Source organism: Convolutriloba macropyga, chromosome 9 (genome assembly GCF_964194025.1).
Source record: "Convolutriloba macropyga chromosome 9, txConMacr16.3, whole genome shotgun sequence".
Lineage (NCBI taxonomy): Eukaryota > Metazoa > Xenacoelomorpha > Acoela > Convolutidae > Convolutriloba > Convolutriloba macropyga.
In genome coordinates this window covers 5,371,047-5,386,270 of record NC_134476.1, presented here as the reverse complement: position 1 = coordinate 5,386,270, position 15,224 = coordinate 5,371,047, and the positions used below count along the sequence as shown (strand labels likewise).

At 33.2% G+C, this 15,224-nt stretch overlaps 1 protein-coding gene and 1 long non-coding RNA gene across 3 annotated transcripts in view; one reads left to right on the top strand and one right to left on the bottom strand.

The window, feature by feature from the left end:
• LOC142345985 (uncharacterized) overlaps nt 1-12,875 on the top strand; it is a 12,969-nt gene extending 94 nt beyond the window's left edge. The window contains exons 1-2 of one of the 2 annotated variants that reach the window (XR_012759370.1): nt 9,174-9,358; nt 12,133-12,875. This is a non-coding gene — a long non-coding RNA (uncharacterized LOC142345985). Of the gene's footprint in view, nt 1-9,173; nt 9,359-12,132 lie in introns of those variants that run through there. The other variant, XR_012759371.1, reaches the window with a different exon arrangement.
• LOC142345946 (uncharacterized) overlaps nt 1-15,224 on the bottom strand; it is a 280,658-nt gene that overhangs the window by 217,227 nt on the left and 48,207 nt on the right. The gene's annotated exons all lie outside the window — the stretch shown is intronic.

Here is a 15,224-nt window from a genome sequence, read left to right as displayed (position 1 = left end):
AAATTTTATCAAATTCTTGAAAACTTGGTTGTTGGATTGTAACTTCTTAATACGCAATAAGTCACGCAGAGGCATTTTATGTAACTGTTTAAAAATTAGGTCCGGGTTTATTTTTGCCCGAGTTGCCTCTTCATAGTAATGATACAAGAGCCACAGACCTCCACCTAGTATCATTATACTCATTACTTGTCTGACAGTCTAACCGGGTGCGTAACTGACTCATTACTGACTCACGTCAATTTCAGATGAATTTTGGTTTCAGTACTGATTCAGAAAGATTTCAGAATAGTTTTTGTATCAATTCTGAAGTCTCTCTGAATCCGAGCAAAAATCAGAATCATTGTTTTCGAAATTTCTCCAAATCAAAGGAAAAATTCAGAATCAGTGTTCTATGAAATTCTCTGAATCAGAGAAAAATTCAGAATCAGTGTTCTCTGAAATTCACTGAATCAGAGAAAATTCGGAATCAGTGTTCTATGAAATTCTCTGAATCAGAGAAAAATTCAGAATCAGTGTTCTCTGAAATTCACTGAATCAGAGAAAATTCGGAATCAGTGTTCTATGAAATTCACTGAATCAGAGAAAAATTCAGAATCAGTGTTCTATGAATTTCACTGAATCAGAGAAAATACAGAATCAGTGTTCTATGAAATTCACTGAATCAGAGAAAATTCGGAATCAGTGTTCTATGAAATTCACTGAATCAGAGAAAAATTCAGAATCAGTGTTCTATGAATTTCACTGAATCAGAGAAAATACAGAATCAGTGTTCTATGAAATTCACTGAATCAGAGAAAATTCAGAATCAGTGTTCTCTGAAATTCACTGAATCAGAGAAAATCCAGAATCAGCGTTCTATGAAATTTTCTGAATCAGAGAAAATTCAGAATCAGTGTTCTCTGGAATTCACTGTATCAGAGAAAAATTCAGAATCAGTGTTCTCTGAAATTCACTGAATCAGAGAAAATTCAGAATCAGTGTTCTCTGGAATTCACTGTATCAGAGAAAATTCAGAATCAATGTTCAATGAAATTCTCTGAATCAAGGGAAAACTGCAAATGCATTTCTTATTTGACTGTGAATCAAAATAAAAATAAGAAATTTTTCTCAAAACGGCAGACACACAAGAAAACGTGGAAAAATTTGAGTACCTTTACTATAGAGCCAATGTATCTTTGAAACTTAATAATTTGAGGGAAAAGGAAATAATTGCCTCAGTTTGTCAATTGCAGTATGGTCGACGATCACTGCATCCATGGAATAGAGCGTACGGGGGTAAAACAGACGGGGGTAATTTTTCTGGTTGTAAATGCTGTCAAACTGAAGATTGCCTTCCTGTCTAATATTTCCTCAAAACTTGGTTCTCTCATATACTCTTCAGGTATTTTGCTATGTGTTTGTGCCAATAAACTGATGTTAACGGGTGGATGTGTAATTTCTTCTGCCTTACTGATCTGTACGCCAATTGCATTAAAAACTGGGCTGACAACGAAAGAAATGCAGAAATAGAGAGAGGGGGTTTATCATTGGATCCCTAAACATGTGCGGGTACGGTGCTATCCCCGACAGAGAGGGATTCAGAGTTTACGTCACATTAAACCAAAACAAATGCCAAACAAAGCCATAAAACTAGAACTATTGAACAGAATTCAATTCTACGTAGAAAATAATACATAGAAAGCCAGGAAAAACAAAGGAAATGGACAGTTCAATTTTAAACACCGAAACTGTACAAAAATAAACACAAAAAGTGAACATACAACTGCACAACTGTTTTTTTTTCTAATAATTAAAAAAAAAACAACAATTAAAAGGATTTTTGCCGGACAACTATTTAAAAAAAAGCGGTTGTTAATTGTTTGAGATAATTATCTTCGTTTTAATTTTAGTGCGGTGGCTCTTCTTCATCTTTATTATTGGCTTCTTCGGCCTCGAAGTTTATGACTTGGTTACTGGCAGTTGAAACTTCCGTCAGATCTAACATCAAAATCAATCAAATTGTCACTTTCTATATCCGATTCTGTTGCCGCTCGGGGTAAAGCAAATCCTGGTTCGAGTGGCTGCCTAAAGCTGCGTGCAGATAAGCTCGGTTAAGCAAAATATTTAGCAGCCAGAGATCTTTGGACCAAGACCAATCAGCATGTGGCCAAAAATTTCTATTGCTGCTATATCATAATACATTCTCAAAAAATTTCTATTATTCAACTGTTTACCGAGAAGCTCGATCTACTGAACCTCGGGTGATGATTTGAACAAATTGAGGTAAACTGTATTAAAATCTATTGTTCGTGCCCATTTAATCTGTTGATACAGATTGTGTTTCACATAAAAACAATTGATATTCTTGTGTCGACAGGTGGTAAGTAGCTAACTAAACAAACTGTTCGTCACTAAAAAACTCCACGCAGAAATTTTCCAAGATAAACGAACAGTTCTCAGCACTTTGTATCTACACTTCGCATAAAAATAATGTTTTAACGACAATGTTTGAGTATTCGTCAACTTGTGTTTATATTGGTTGCATTTCGGTACAGAGATATTAACAATTTCGTATTTTACATAAAAAGTTTTTCAGGCTGTTTCTCAAAAAAACTAAATTGAGAACTCATCAAAACCAAGAAAATCCTCTCACTTCTAGAAATTTTTTCCAAATCGTGGGTTCTTTAAGATGCATCCAACTAAACTTGATAAAACTGAAATCCAAAAGTTGATTTTCCACAAGCCGGTTCAAGCGCAGTCAATTTCACTGTGCAAAGAACCCTTTACACAAAAAGTAAAAAAACTCGAACGAAAAACACAACTTGCGATTGTAGTATTCTTCTCTGCTTGCAGAATTTCAAGGTAGGTTGACAACTACTTTTTTTCGAAACGAATCTTTTGCACAACATGATCAACTGTTTTTTGCTCCTTCTCAAAGAAAATGATTAAAATTTGAGAAAAAATTATTGCACTTTTTCATTGTGTTACATATATTGTGTTACATCATTGTGTGATAAAAAACAAATAGCCAACTCGGTGACAATGGGGCTTCAATTTTTGTCATTTCTACTTTCATTAGTCATCCAGTCAAAGTACAAACAGACTTTTTGTCGTGGAAAATTCTTGTTTAAGCTGCCTCGTTGATTAGAATAATAATTAAAGCAGCTCATTGTGAAAAGGATGTAAGATGTTTTGAGACCACTAAAAGTCTGTAAACCAAGTAGTAAACAACCGAGTAATTCGGATAAAATTTGAATTTTTGACAAACTCTTTGTCATTATTACACTCCACGCAAAAATTGTTCAAGATAATCAAACAGTATTCAACACTTTGTATCAACTCTTTTCGCATAAAAATAATGTTTTCGACAATGTTAGAGTATTTCTCAACATGTGTGTTTATTATATTTGTTGCAATTCGCTGTAGAAAAAATTAACATTTTCGTAACTTACATAAAAAGTTTTTGCTACTGTTACCCATCACAACCATGAAAATTTTCTCGATTGTAGAATGTTTTTTTTTCAATATCGTGGGTTCGTTAAGATGCATCCAAACAAACTCGATAAAACTGAAATTCAAACTGTTGATTCTCCACAAGTCGGTTCAACACAGTCAATTTCACTGTGCAAAAAATCCTTTACACAAAAAGTACGAACAATCGAACAAAAAGCACAACTTGCGAGCGTGGTATAGTTTTCTGGTTACAAAGTGTCCAAATAAGTTGACCACTACTTTTTTTCGCAACGAATCTCTTGCGCAACCTTATCAACTGTTATTTGCTTAATCTCAACAAAAACTGATTAGACACTGAGAAAAAAGTTTAGCACTTCTTCATTGCTTCAAAGAACAGCTCATAGCAGTTATAATAATTCAAAAATTGATTCAAACGTATTTTTGAGGCTTGCACGTAACGTCGTAGTTTTTTAGTACAAAGTTTAATGCACCTTATAAAAATTTACAAGCTCTTGAAGCTCATTAGGCAGCACTTCATCAATTTCGGCTTCTTCACTAGCAGTTGGAAGTTTTAATGTCAATAGCATTTTCGGCGACAAAACTAATTGTTGACAGTATAACAATTTGTTTTCACCATTGAATAAAAAACTCACTGGGGAAAGCCAAATGATTTATTGAACGAATTTCCTCCTCTGTCGAAAATAATCAGTTTTCAGAGTATCACGTTTTATCATTTCGCCCTTTCAAATTGACAGGTTGAGTGTCCTCTCATGTGTGATAAAAGCGCAATTGGCCAATTCAGAAAAAAGATTGTATAAGCTGCCTCGTTGATTAGAATAATAATATAAACAGCTCACTGCAAAAAAACTGTAAAATTTTGTAGGAGAACCAAAAATTTTTAAGTCAAATATTGAACAACCGAGTACCTCCGGTAAAACTTGAGTTTTTCCAAAACTTTTGCGTAATAAAAAGCTCTCGGGTTTGTCCAGCGAATTCTTTCAAAAAATTTGTTTTGGATAAATGTGGGAATAATTTTCAGTGTTCTAGTCTCAGCTATGAAATTTTTTAGATATCCAATTGATTGATATTTTCTGGCAATTTGGCAAATAAGAAAATTGAGTTTGTGGATAAAACAAATCAGAATTGTTGAAAATGCCTCGATGCATACGCCCAACTGTTTAAGAAAAAACTTCGCACTTTCATGACGAAAAAATACAGGGTTCCACTCGACTGTTTTACTGACTTACATTCCGGCAAATGTTATATCTTAGCGTGGATGACATTTGGATGACAATCTTATTTTAAAATTTCTTGAACTGTTGAGGTACAAACCTAAAAAAGAGTTGTCCAATCCTATAAGTAACCCGCCTGATCGAAATGTTGAAGCATTTTTATAATTGTTTTTTTTTTCGTTTTGACTGAAGTATTCAATTGCAGCTAAAAAAATTAATTGGCCTCATCGAAGTTTTTGGATAAGTTGCAACTAATAACGAATACTTCTAATGATTGTTTATAGACAGTATCTATAAACAATTGGTCTATTCATATGCAATCCGAGTCAGAACACCACCGACCAAAACTGATTGAAGTAAACAAAAATTTGAGTTTTTTGAAGAAAAACAGCTACGCTATACCATTGATGTAGTGATTGCAAATCCTTCGTTCCTGCTGTGTCAGATCTTTTGTAATATGAAAGCAGTTGGAACAACCTGTCAGTTAAAAAAAAATTGATCATACTAAACTTGTCTTGTCTAGCATTGCTTTTTTTCCTCTGTGTGATAAAAGTACAGTGGCAACAATAGCAACCAAATTAAAGGCTTTTTTGTTCTAAAAAACATTTTGAAGATAGGGGCTGACTTCGTTTTCAACATCAGTTTCAAAAGTATGCGTTTAATTCAGATGAGGAAGTTACATTTAGTAGGAAAAGTACAGACACTCAAGAGTGTTATTCGAAGGCCATATACAGTGATTTTTGCTTAACACAAAGTTTTCTAAAGATAGTATCTCAACTCATACAAAATTGTGTTCGTGTAATCATTATTACGCTTTAAAATGATTTGCAAAAACCTATAGTTTTAATCTTTTGTTTTGAGAATTGGGTTAAAATTTTTTGTAATTAGATAATTTTTTGATTAATAAATTTTCAGTTCACAGTAAACAACAAACCCTTCAAGTTTCGATTACTGTTTTTTTTTCAAAATTTTTTCAGTGGCTGCTTCTTGGTAAAATACAAGATCTGCAACTTCAAGCAAGTCAATTCATGATGGCCAAAACAGAAATAGTTCTCACTCACTGCCTAAATTTACTCCCATTACAATCAAACAGGATGAAAAATCATCTGACAGTTCTCAGACAATTGCTTACAAGATTTTCAGGAAAAAGATAAATCTTATTCTCCTGCAATTGTATCAAAATATCCAGCAACGAATGGACAATTGTGAAGCTCCGTACTGATATGTGTTACTTCTGAATTTGTTCAGTCTCCTAGATCTGAAAAAAAAACATAAGGGAGATCAAAAAAATCCAGTTTTTTTTAGCTTGTATTACTTGACACATGTGATCTTATTATTGACGCGGAAGTTCAGAAGGTTGATATTTAAAAAAAATTTTGAAATAACGATATTCAAAAATACTTCTCTACAAAAAACCAGGACCAATACTGGAGGGAATTGAAAATTATTGGAAGTTTCTGAAAAATCCACGCGATAGACTAAAGTCCAGATTCAACAACATCAAACTTAGAAACTCCAATACCCTCTACAACAAAAATGATAAGCGCTATCAAAACAATAATGTATTAGGCTTAGAAAAAATATAGTCTCAAAAGGCCGCCTGTCAGCTCTTGCCATGATCCCAAAAAACGCAAAATTTAAAGGAAACTTATAAAAAAACCAAACGTTTCTGTTCCTTTGCATTGTATTAGCTAAAACTCAAAAAACTATTATTCTTTCAATATTTTTTGAAGAGTCATTCAGATTGTTTGTTTTTTATGTATTTTTTTTTCTCATTTGATTTTTGAAACTATTTTCTAGAATAAAGTTTAACAAAAATAATACAAAAAACTTCAATATTATTTCTTTGCACTGCTCAAGTTTTATGCCATTAAATTATAACAAATAAACCTCGAAATTTTTCAAATCAAACTCAACGCATAAAAACAGCGTCCTAATTTTCAATGTATGAGTCCTGATTGCAATAAAGTCGTAAGTTCTTACAGCACAAAAATAAGGTTAATAAACATTTTTAGTCAATTTTATTGTAAAAATTCGTTTTTTATTTTTCATTTTAGAGCTAGATGGTTGCGTTTTTGTTAAACAGTTTCAGTTTAATTTTTGAAATCAAATCGAAAAAAAATTTGCGCTAGCAATATTAAGATTCAAATAACCATATCAACTAAAAAATTATCCAAAATTATTTAAATTTCAGCGATTGAACTACTCTGATAAATACAAAAAAACCGAATGAAAGAATACGGTGGTGAGAAATCAGTAGGATTACAAACATTTTCTTTGACAGTCTCTAGCTCCCCAAAAATTTGGAAGCTTTCTTTTAGAATCAAATGAATCTAGTTGTGTGCAAATGTAGCTTGCGCTAACTCCTCAGAAACTTCACCGTGAACACTATATTGACAGATTGTGCTTTGTGGAGTAGAAGTCCGACGTATGTGTATAGGCAAAAAAGGTCAGGGTTTTTGAAGCAACTCTTTTAGAAGTCTCTGCTACTTTATCCAAAGCAGCCATGGCATGATACTATTGTTCTTTTAATCGACAAAAGTTGATACTCTCTTGCAAGCGAAACCCTTCGCTTTTTCTTTTGTATCGAGATATAGCTCAGTGCTGCAGATGGAATAGTTTAATTTTGTTTCCAAACGATCGAAAGAACTCAAGAATGCGTTCAAATATAGCTTCCTCTATTGCTAATACGGTGTGTCAACCTCGAAGTTTTTCTTGGCTTTATTATTTGATCGATCGCCAGCCTTATTTGTTTTATCGCTTTTCGTGTCTGGTGACAAAACCAGAAGATAAAATCGTTTTCCTCCAGTCGTATGATCACACTGTTTTTTGCCAGACTCTTATGGTTAACCTGTTTCTATCTTTTCACAAAGTGAATTGCAGCTTCGAGTCAATTGTTCAAACTCAGATAAAACGAATTTAATTCTCTTGGTGAAAATGGAATCACTAGTTATGCTGTTGCAATTGCTTTCAATACCTCCGCTTTGCTCAAGGATGTTTTACTGTTCTGAAAACCTTTACTGATATATATTCTCCAGTAGTGTCGTACGTTCTATCTGAGGCAACTACAAAACGTTTTGCTGTGCAGGAAATTTCATGAGCAAAGTATAAAAAAAATAACCATCTTTATTCTCCGACATAGTTTATTTTGTACAATCACAATCGAATACGACAACTAAAAGGGTAGATTGATTTCTGGTAGCAACTATGGTAGTTATTCATTGTATAAAGATAATTCGAAAAATGGATTTCTGACTCATTTTATTCCCATAACAACAACAACAACAACTATTTACCTAATCAATTTTTTCTATAGTCTGTTCATATGCTTAATCAAGTAATTGGAGAAAGGAGGTTTTGCTCAGGCTGACTGGTTGCAACCGATTTGGGAAATATAGCAAACACTCAGCACTCTCTCAACTAATTGCTAAACTAATTGATTCATGACTAAGTTTTTGTTCAAAAATCTGATATATATTGTATACACTTGGGAAAAAAAGACCAACGTTGAGGCTCAGCCGATGCATTTGGATCAGCAAAAAAAACGAGATCTGTACACTGGCACAAAAAAGCATTCCAGACACTTCAAAGACTCAAAAGTTTTTGATGTCTTAGAAAATTTTTCAAAGTCTTTTTTGATAATGAGGCTCACCAGTTAAGATGAGGTCAACAAAAACATCTTTGAAACCTGAAAGCCTGCGCAAAATGCTTTTCACGCAATTTGAAAACTCCTAAGTTTTTAAATTTTTTTCTCAATTTTTTTAAAAAATTTTTCTTAAATCATTTTTTTTCAATGATGAGGCGCACTTGTGATGAGGCTCACTTTTTCAATGATGGGGGAGGACATTTGGGTGTTACTGGATTTTCAGGGGGGTTGGACACAAAACTTTTTTCAAAATTTTGTTTGATATTTGGCGTTTTTGTGACAATGTTGGATGAAACACCGAAAAATTAACACATTTTCGAAAAAATAATTGTGCCTACCACCCCCCCCCCCCCCCGTTGCAAACCCAGAATTATCCAAATACCCCCCCCCCTCCCCTTATGTTGCGTGACCATTAAGACACCTTACTAGTACCTTATAAACAAACTTTATGCTACTTATTTGTTTTCATTAACGTCTATATCGTTCAAACAGCTTAACTAGCTTATTCCAAAGAGCGCCCATTAAATCAAACTTAATTTTTTTTTCATATTTTCAAGCTGTTTGTCATTATCATTTTTGTTTTTTTTTAATATTTTGTCTACAATGTACGATAATCCGCATAATTTTAAACCCTACAAAATTTTTGGTTACATTGCAGTGCTTTCGTTATTTCGTTAGATTAAAAACATGAGCAGTATTCTTACACCATTCTTAGCAAATATTTAAGCAGGAATAGTCATAATTGGCCCTCAATTTCATGCTTGTTTTTCTGACAGGCCTCAGTGAGAATTGATTGGTTGCCAATTATTGCCATCAAATCACAGTGGGAATAGTTCTTACTTACCTCGCGTCTTTTTTGAAGACTCCTTCCATTTTCACCCGGCGCGTATAACATATTCACAAATCGATTTTTGCAGTCAGCAACTAATTTAATAAATTGCATTTTCAACAATATTTGCACTGTTTCCAAATATTAGTGTTGAGGCTGTAAATTTTATTTAGCTTCAAAGTAGGGATCACGCTGCTTTAAATTTTACAAAAACTTAAGGTAAAAAACTACCTCAACCCTACTGACATAATTTTACTGAACTTGAAAAGACTTTGCGCAAATACTGCTGCTGTTGTTAATTTCCTATGAATCTTTCATGTCACCACAAAACAATCATCTACTTGCGGCTTTTAATTTTTTAATTCTCGACAACGAAGAGCGTCAACTGAGTCTGCGCATCCATAGCTTATAAAGTTATTTGCAACAACGCAAAAATAAGTCATAATCAAAAGTTGAAACTTCAGAAAATAATTAGAGAATTTAAATAACTAGCTGTCTAGGATGCACACTAAACAGTTTTTGTTATTTAAAAGAAAACTAGAGAGGAGTAATATATTTAAGAATTGCATTTTTTTGTTAAAATTTAGTCGCAAACTTTTGTTTAAAAAATCAACAAGATTAAAAATTTTTTAACATAATGTCAAAAATTTGCTGTAAAATTACTAATTTTTGAGGCTGAAACTTATCATGAAACTTGAACACGTTAACAGCAAAAACAACATAATTAAGCAACTATATTTTCTCACTGGAACTGTAATTTTTAGAAACAATATTTACAAAAAAAATTTCTTTGTTGTACGCATTTTCTTCGAATCTCAAGTAAAGTCAAAAACTGATTCTTGAGAACAACAAACACCAATAAAAATTTTATGGACCCAAATAGTCCAATAAGTTAAGTTTATGCCCCTGCTCTCGATTACAATCCACGATCAACATAGATGATACACAATTTGAAGATATCAGTGCTTATTTTGCTCTATAGTTAGATTAGTTATAATTGCTCCATTGGACAAAAATAGCTAGAAATAAAGACAAATCTGCATTACCAATTTAAAAGTGGGGCACAGTCCCCCACAACCCCCCTAGAACAGTCACCAGCCGAAAAAGATCATTTCCAGATATCAAAAAATGTCCGAAAAGCGGCTTTTTGGAATACGGTTTGAAACCAGTAATAAACATGCCTCAGAAATTTCCTAGTTAGGTATACGACCATAATATCAACAAATGAAGAAATGAAGAGAATTGTAAAATAACGACATTAAAATTGGTGTATGTTTTGGCAAACATACATTTTGAAATAAAAATTTTTGCTCATAAAAGTACTTTGTTAACGGTTATTTCAAGAAAAAAAACGCTGATTTCAAACAAGTGCTCTAAAAAAGATCCGTTCTAGCAGACAATTTTTAACTGCACGGTCAAAGTTTTCAGCAGTAAGAAAGATGTTTTATTTGTTCCATTGTTTCGATGTGCTTTTTCTGTAAACATTATCACTAAAATTTGCTTCACCTTTAAGTTGTTAAAAACGCAAAAACCTTGAACATAATTATTAGGATGAATTTTTCTACTTTAAGAAAAAGTTATGATGAAGTTGTTCCTGAGATTTTCGGTCTATAGTTTTCTGGAGTTTTCAATAATATTTCAAGCTGAGAAATGTCAGTTTTCCACACTTTTTCGCTTGCGGAGGTTATACGGAGAAGGTACTTATATATTTCCTTCGATTGCCGGGAGGTCTGGTGATTATTGATGAGAAGTTTTTGAAATCAGTTTCTTTGAACACAATGTTTGAAGAGTTTTACAACTTTTTATTTATGACATGGAGACAAGCTTAGACATGCAGACATAATGCTTAGACTTTTTTGGTTCTGAAAAGTAGCCTTTTGGGCCTCAATTTTAATTTCCAAATGGGCAAAAAAACAAAGACTCAATGAGTGGAGAAAATTTTCAGTTCCTTTGAAAAATTTCAAAACTTCTACTTCTATTGGTCAACTAATGTGTGTTTATACAGAAACAATTTTGACCAATTTAAAGCAAAATACCATCCATAAATTTTTCCGAAGTAAAAGGGCTAATATTATGACTCAAAAAGCAATGGATTAAAGTTTCAATATTTTAAAAGAAACTGTCACCCAAATTTTTTTGTTTTCATACCCTTATAGGTTTCCGTTGATTTTTTTTTTGAAAATTGTTAGGATTTTGATAAGACGTACTATCATTCTAGAAGCCAAAAACTACCAAAGTAAAAGAATACCCGTGTCTTCTTAATTCTATCAATAATTTTAAGTGCAATCACATATGCTTAGAAAATTTAAAAGCTGCAATGTGAAAAAACATGATGGTAATTTTTTATCAGCCGTATTTTTCTCTGATTATTATTTTACCATAAAAAATATGTAACACTCTCTTCCGTTGACAGAAAAGATTACGTTAACAAAACTAACACCGGAACTATTCAATGTGAAGAAAATGAAAGAAAAAAGTAAAAAAAAAAGTGTAGAGAGAAATTTGATTATACTTTTCTCTCCAAGTGAAGTGGGAGAGGAAAATTGGATAAATTCCAAAATTACGCTTCCGGGATCTATATTTTGGTCAAATTATATCCGACAAAATAAACAAATGTCATATAGAGGCGTTATCATAAATGAAATTTTCAAAAGCTAAGTTATCAATGATGCTCTTTTAGCATGCTACTAGGCAAACCCGAACTTTTGTGTAACAAATACAGTCTGTCTGCTAATGTTGCTTTTTCATTCGAAATGAGTCATCTTACTAACTTTTGAGCTTTTTCAATGTCAGGAGAAAAAAAACAAAAGTTTGACATAAATCACCCCCCCCCCCCCCCCCCCCCACCTTCAGAGTTTTTATGACTCCCATTTACGAATTGGCGCCTGGGGCGTAAAAGCTATGTGCAATCTAAGATACTAAAGAAGGGGGTGGGGTGGGGGGGGGGGTTTAGATCCAAAGTTTGGACCCCAGAGCATACTTTAAAAAACCAGAGCGGAAATTTCCTACATGTCACCGTCTACTGCAAACAAAACAACATAAAAATATTTCATTATACCATCATAAACATTGGAAGCACTCTATTGGCCGTACAATTTGTTTATTTGCTTTTTTCTTTCGCTATTTCCTCTAAATTATTTCTTCCAAAAGTAGAACAATTTTCAGTCCCAGTTACCAAAATGGCCCAGAAATTTATCTTATGGTGCTCGATTTATGTACTGCTTACTGTTGTCATAACTTTACAAATGACAAATTCGGGATCTTTCGCGATCGCGAGAGGACTTGAAAAACGTCGGAGTTATCATGCGTTGATGGGATATCGTTCGTCACCGCACGATTTTGGAAACAGTGGTCGTTACAATGGCGGGGTTAAACGAAACAACAAATTGCCGAGTGTTGTTTACTCGTCACGTCAACGGTAGCAGTGAAAAGAGTTCAAACTAAATTTTCATCAAAACGGAAATGAGGCACTGATTAGAGCATTTCAACGATTCCAACGAAATTTCTGGCCAAAATTCGACCAGTGCCAAAATATAACGATTTCCAATTACAGCTATTTTGACAAAGTTAAAATTCCAGCAAAAATTTCGACGAAGATTTCAAAAATTCCACTATTTGGAAAATTCCAACCAGAATATGAATAGTAATTTTTAGAATTTTGTATGCGCTCATTTTTCATGACATATTGCATGATAGTATAGATGTCAATGATGAATAAATTAAGATAAAGAAAGAATCAGTTTTTTTTATATTTCCACCTAACTGGTTAGCCACAAAAGAACCAACATAAAACTTTGGTTTCACCGAAAATTGTTGTCTAATGTACCGATCGAAATATGCTGAATGGTTATCACCCCCTAGTAAAAATTCACTGTTTGAGGCAATGTTACTAGGTTTGTATTTGTGTTAAACATTTGAGAGAGAAAAGATGTGAATAAGCTATGATCATGTGACAACTTTCTTTAACTATGAAACTTGAATGGAACTCATCAACTTTACATTGGGATTTCTCGTAAAGAAACATTGCGTTTTACTGAAATCTTTTAGGTAGAAGAGAGGACTAATGTAGAGAGTCAATAGTGTAAAAAATGTTTACGGAAATTGATTTTAAATTCGAGCAATGTTGCCTCAAAAATTGAATTTTTACTTTGTGAAATAAGGTGGTGCTAACTTACTTTGGCCGTTCACTATAGCTTTGTATACCATGCAACTTTAGCTCTAACTTATAACTTTATTATTATACCTGTCTCAGAAGTAGACGAGGTAAAGGAAATATTTTAAGGTCTTTAAGGTTTATTTTATGGTAATTAATTTGCCTTGATTCAGTGTGTTGTTGTCCCGAGACGAAAAATGATGTTTATTCTGGCAACATTTTCCTTTCATTTGTGGTAAAAATTGCCATCAAAATTAAACGACAGATGATCTCAAGCTAAACGAATTTCTGAAACTATACTAAGCAGATGTCAAAAATACCATCAAAATTCAAAACTTTTAGGACAAAGTTTTAAAAACTTATAATTTGTAACTTTAACAACGGACACAACAGTTACCAATTGTCAAACAAAGCAGAACAGTGGCCAATTGTATGTAGACAAGATAAGAATCAGACGAGAAAACGAACGAGAAAAACAAACTTTGTTGAAACTAAAAAGAGGAATGAAATCATTTTCTTCAGACATGAAAATCTTTGCAAAAAAATGTTAGAGACATTGAAGAACCAAAGTTTCAAAAACGTGGAATAATTCATTAAATATTAAGCAGATAGCTAGACAATTCATTGAAACTTAACCGTTTTTGACGGGAAAATAGTTCAATGTAGAATGAGTGAGAGAGAGAGAATGTGTGTATGTGCGTGTGTGTGTATGTGTCTGTGTGTGTATTTAACAAAGAGAAAAAAATGGAGAAAAACAGAATAAAATCCAGCCTTTAATCTGTTTTAGCAGGCTGTTGCGCAGTATTTAAAAAGATAGCACTTAAAAATTGAACTGGCCAATGAAACTATGATTTTTTAGGCGCTTTAGTACAAAAAAACTCTAGTTGTTGAATTTTTAGTTGAATAATTTCCATAAATAGGCAACATGAAACAGTTGCTTTCGTTTAAGAAAATCTGAAAAAAAAACAATTCAACGCACATTAATCTAAAAGTTTCATAGCAGAAGTAAAAACAGTAAAATGTGTTATCTGCTTGAAAAACTCAATTTTATTCTTCGATTGGTAACAACAAGAGTTTAAAAAATGTTTAAATTTCCTCTCAAAATAATTATTACCACAATATTTATGAAAAACTATAATTTATTAATTAGTACTATTTTATCTTTTATATCGGAAGCATTGAGAACATATCTCTGCTTTGAGCATAAGTAACTATCTTTTTATCTAATTGCTGTGCCATTACCATTGCAAAAATGAACGCTGTTGATACTCACTCACCCACTCACTCTTTCGCCTACTCACGGCTTTAAGCTTTATGGAAATTCGGGGGGTGGGGAGTCTCGTAAATTCGTAAATAGAAAACTGTTGCTAGCAAAAAAAATCAATTCTGTTGTGAATAACAGGCAAATACTTTTAATTTATTATTTTGATGATTGCTCTGTTCACTGCTTTAATCAAAACGTTTTTTTCATACAAAAACAGAAACTTTGTCCGACAAAATGTAACAATTTCATGAAAATTTGTGTAGGCCCAGTTTGAGGTCCCAGACGGACAGTGTCTATGTCCAGACCGTCCCAGACGGAAAGTACCTACGTCCAGACTTTCGTGCGCTCATGTTCTGACTTTCGTGCGTTCATCATCCTATTTGCGTGTTTATGTCCAAACTTTCGTGCGTTCTTCCGGGTTTCCAGACTGTAAATTTGAACGCTCGACACCCCCGTAGTGCGTTCATTTCGGTCTGGACATATCGATTTTCCGTTTGGGACCTCTACCTTGGACGTTGATATTTAAACAGCGTTTTTGGATCATGAAGTTTGAAGCCAGTCATCAAAACCGTTGCTCATTTTCCGCTTGTACTTTCCAAATCCAGGCCTGTATTTGAAATGAACATCGTTTTGAGATCCTATTGGCGCTCTTTGCTCGACCTCTTGTG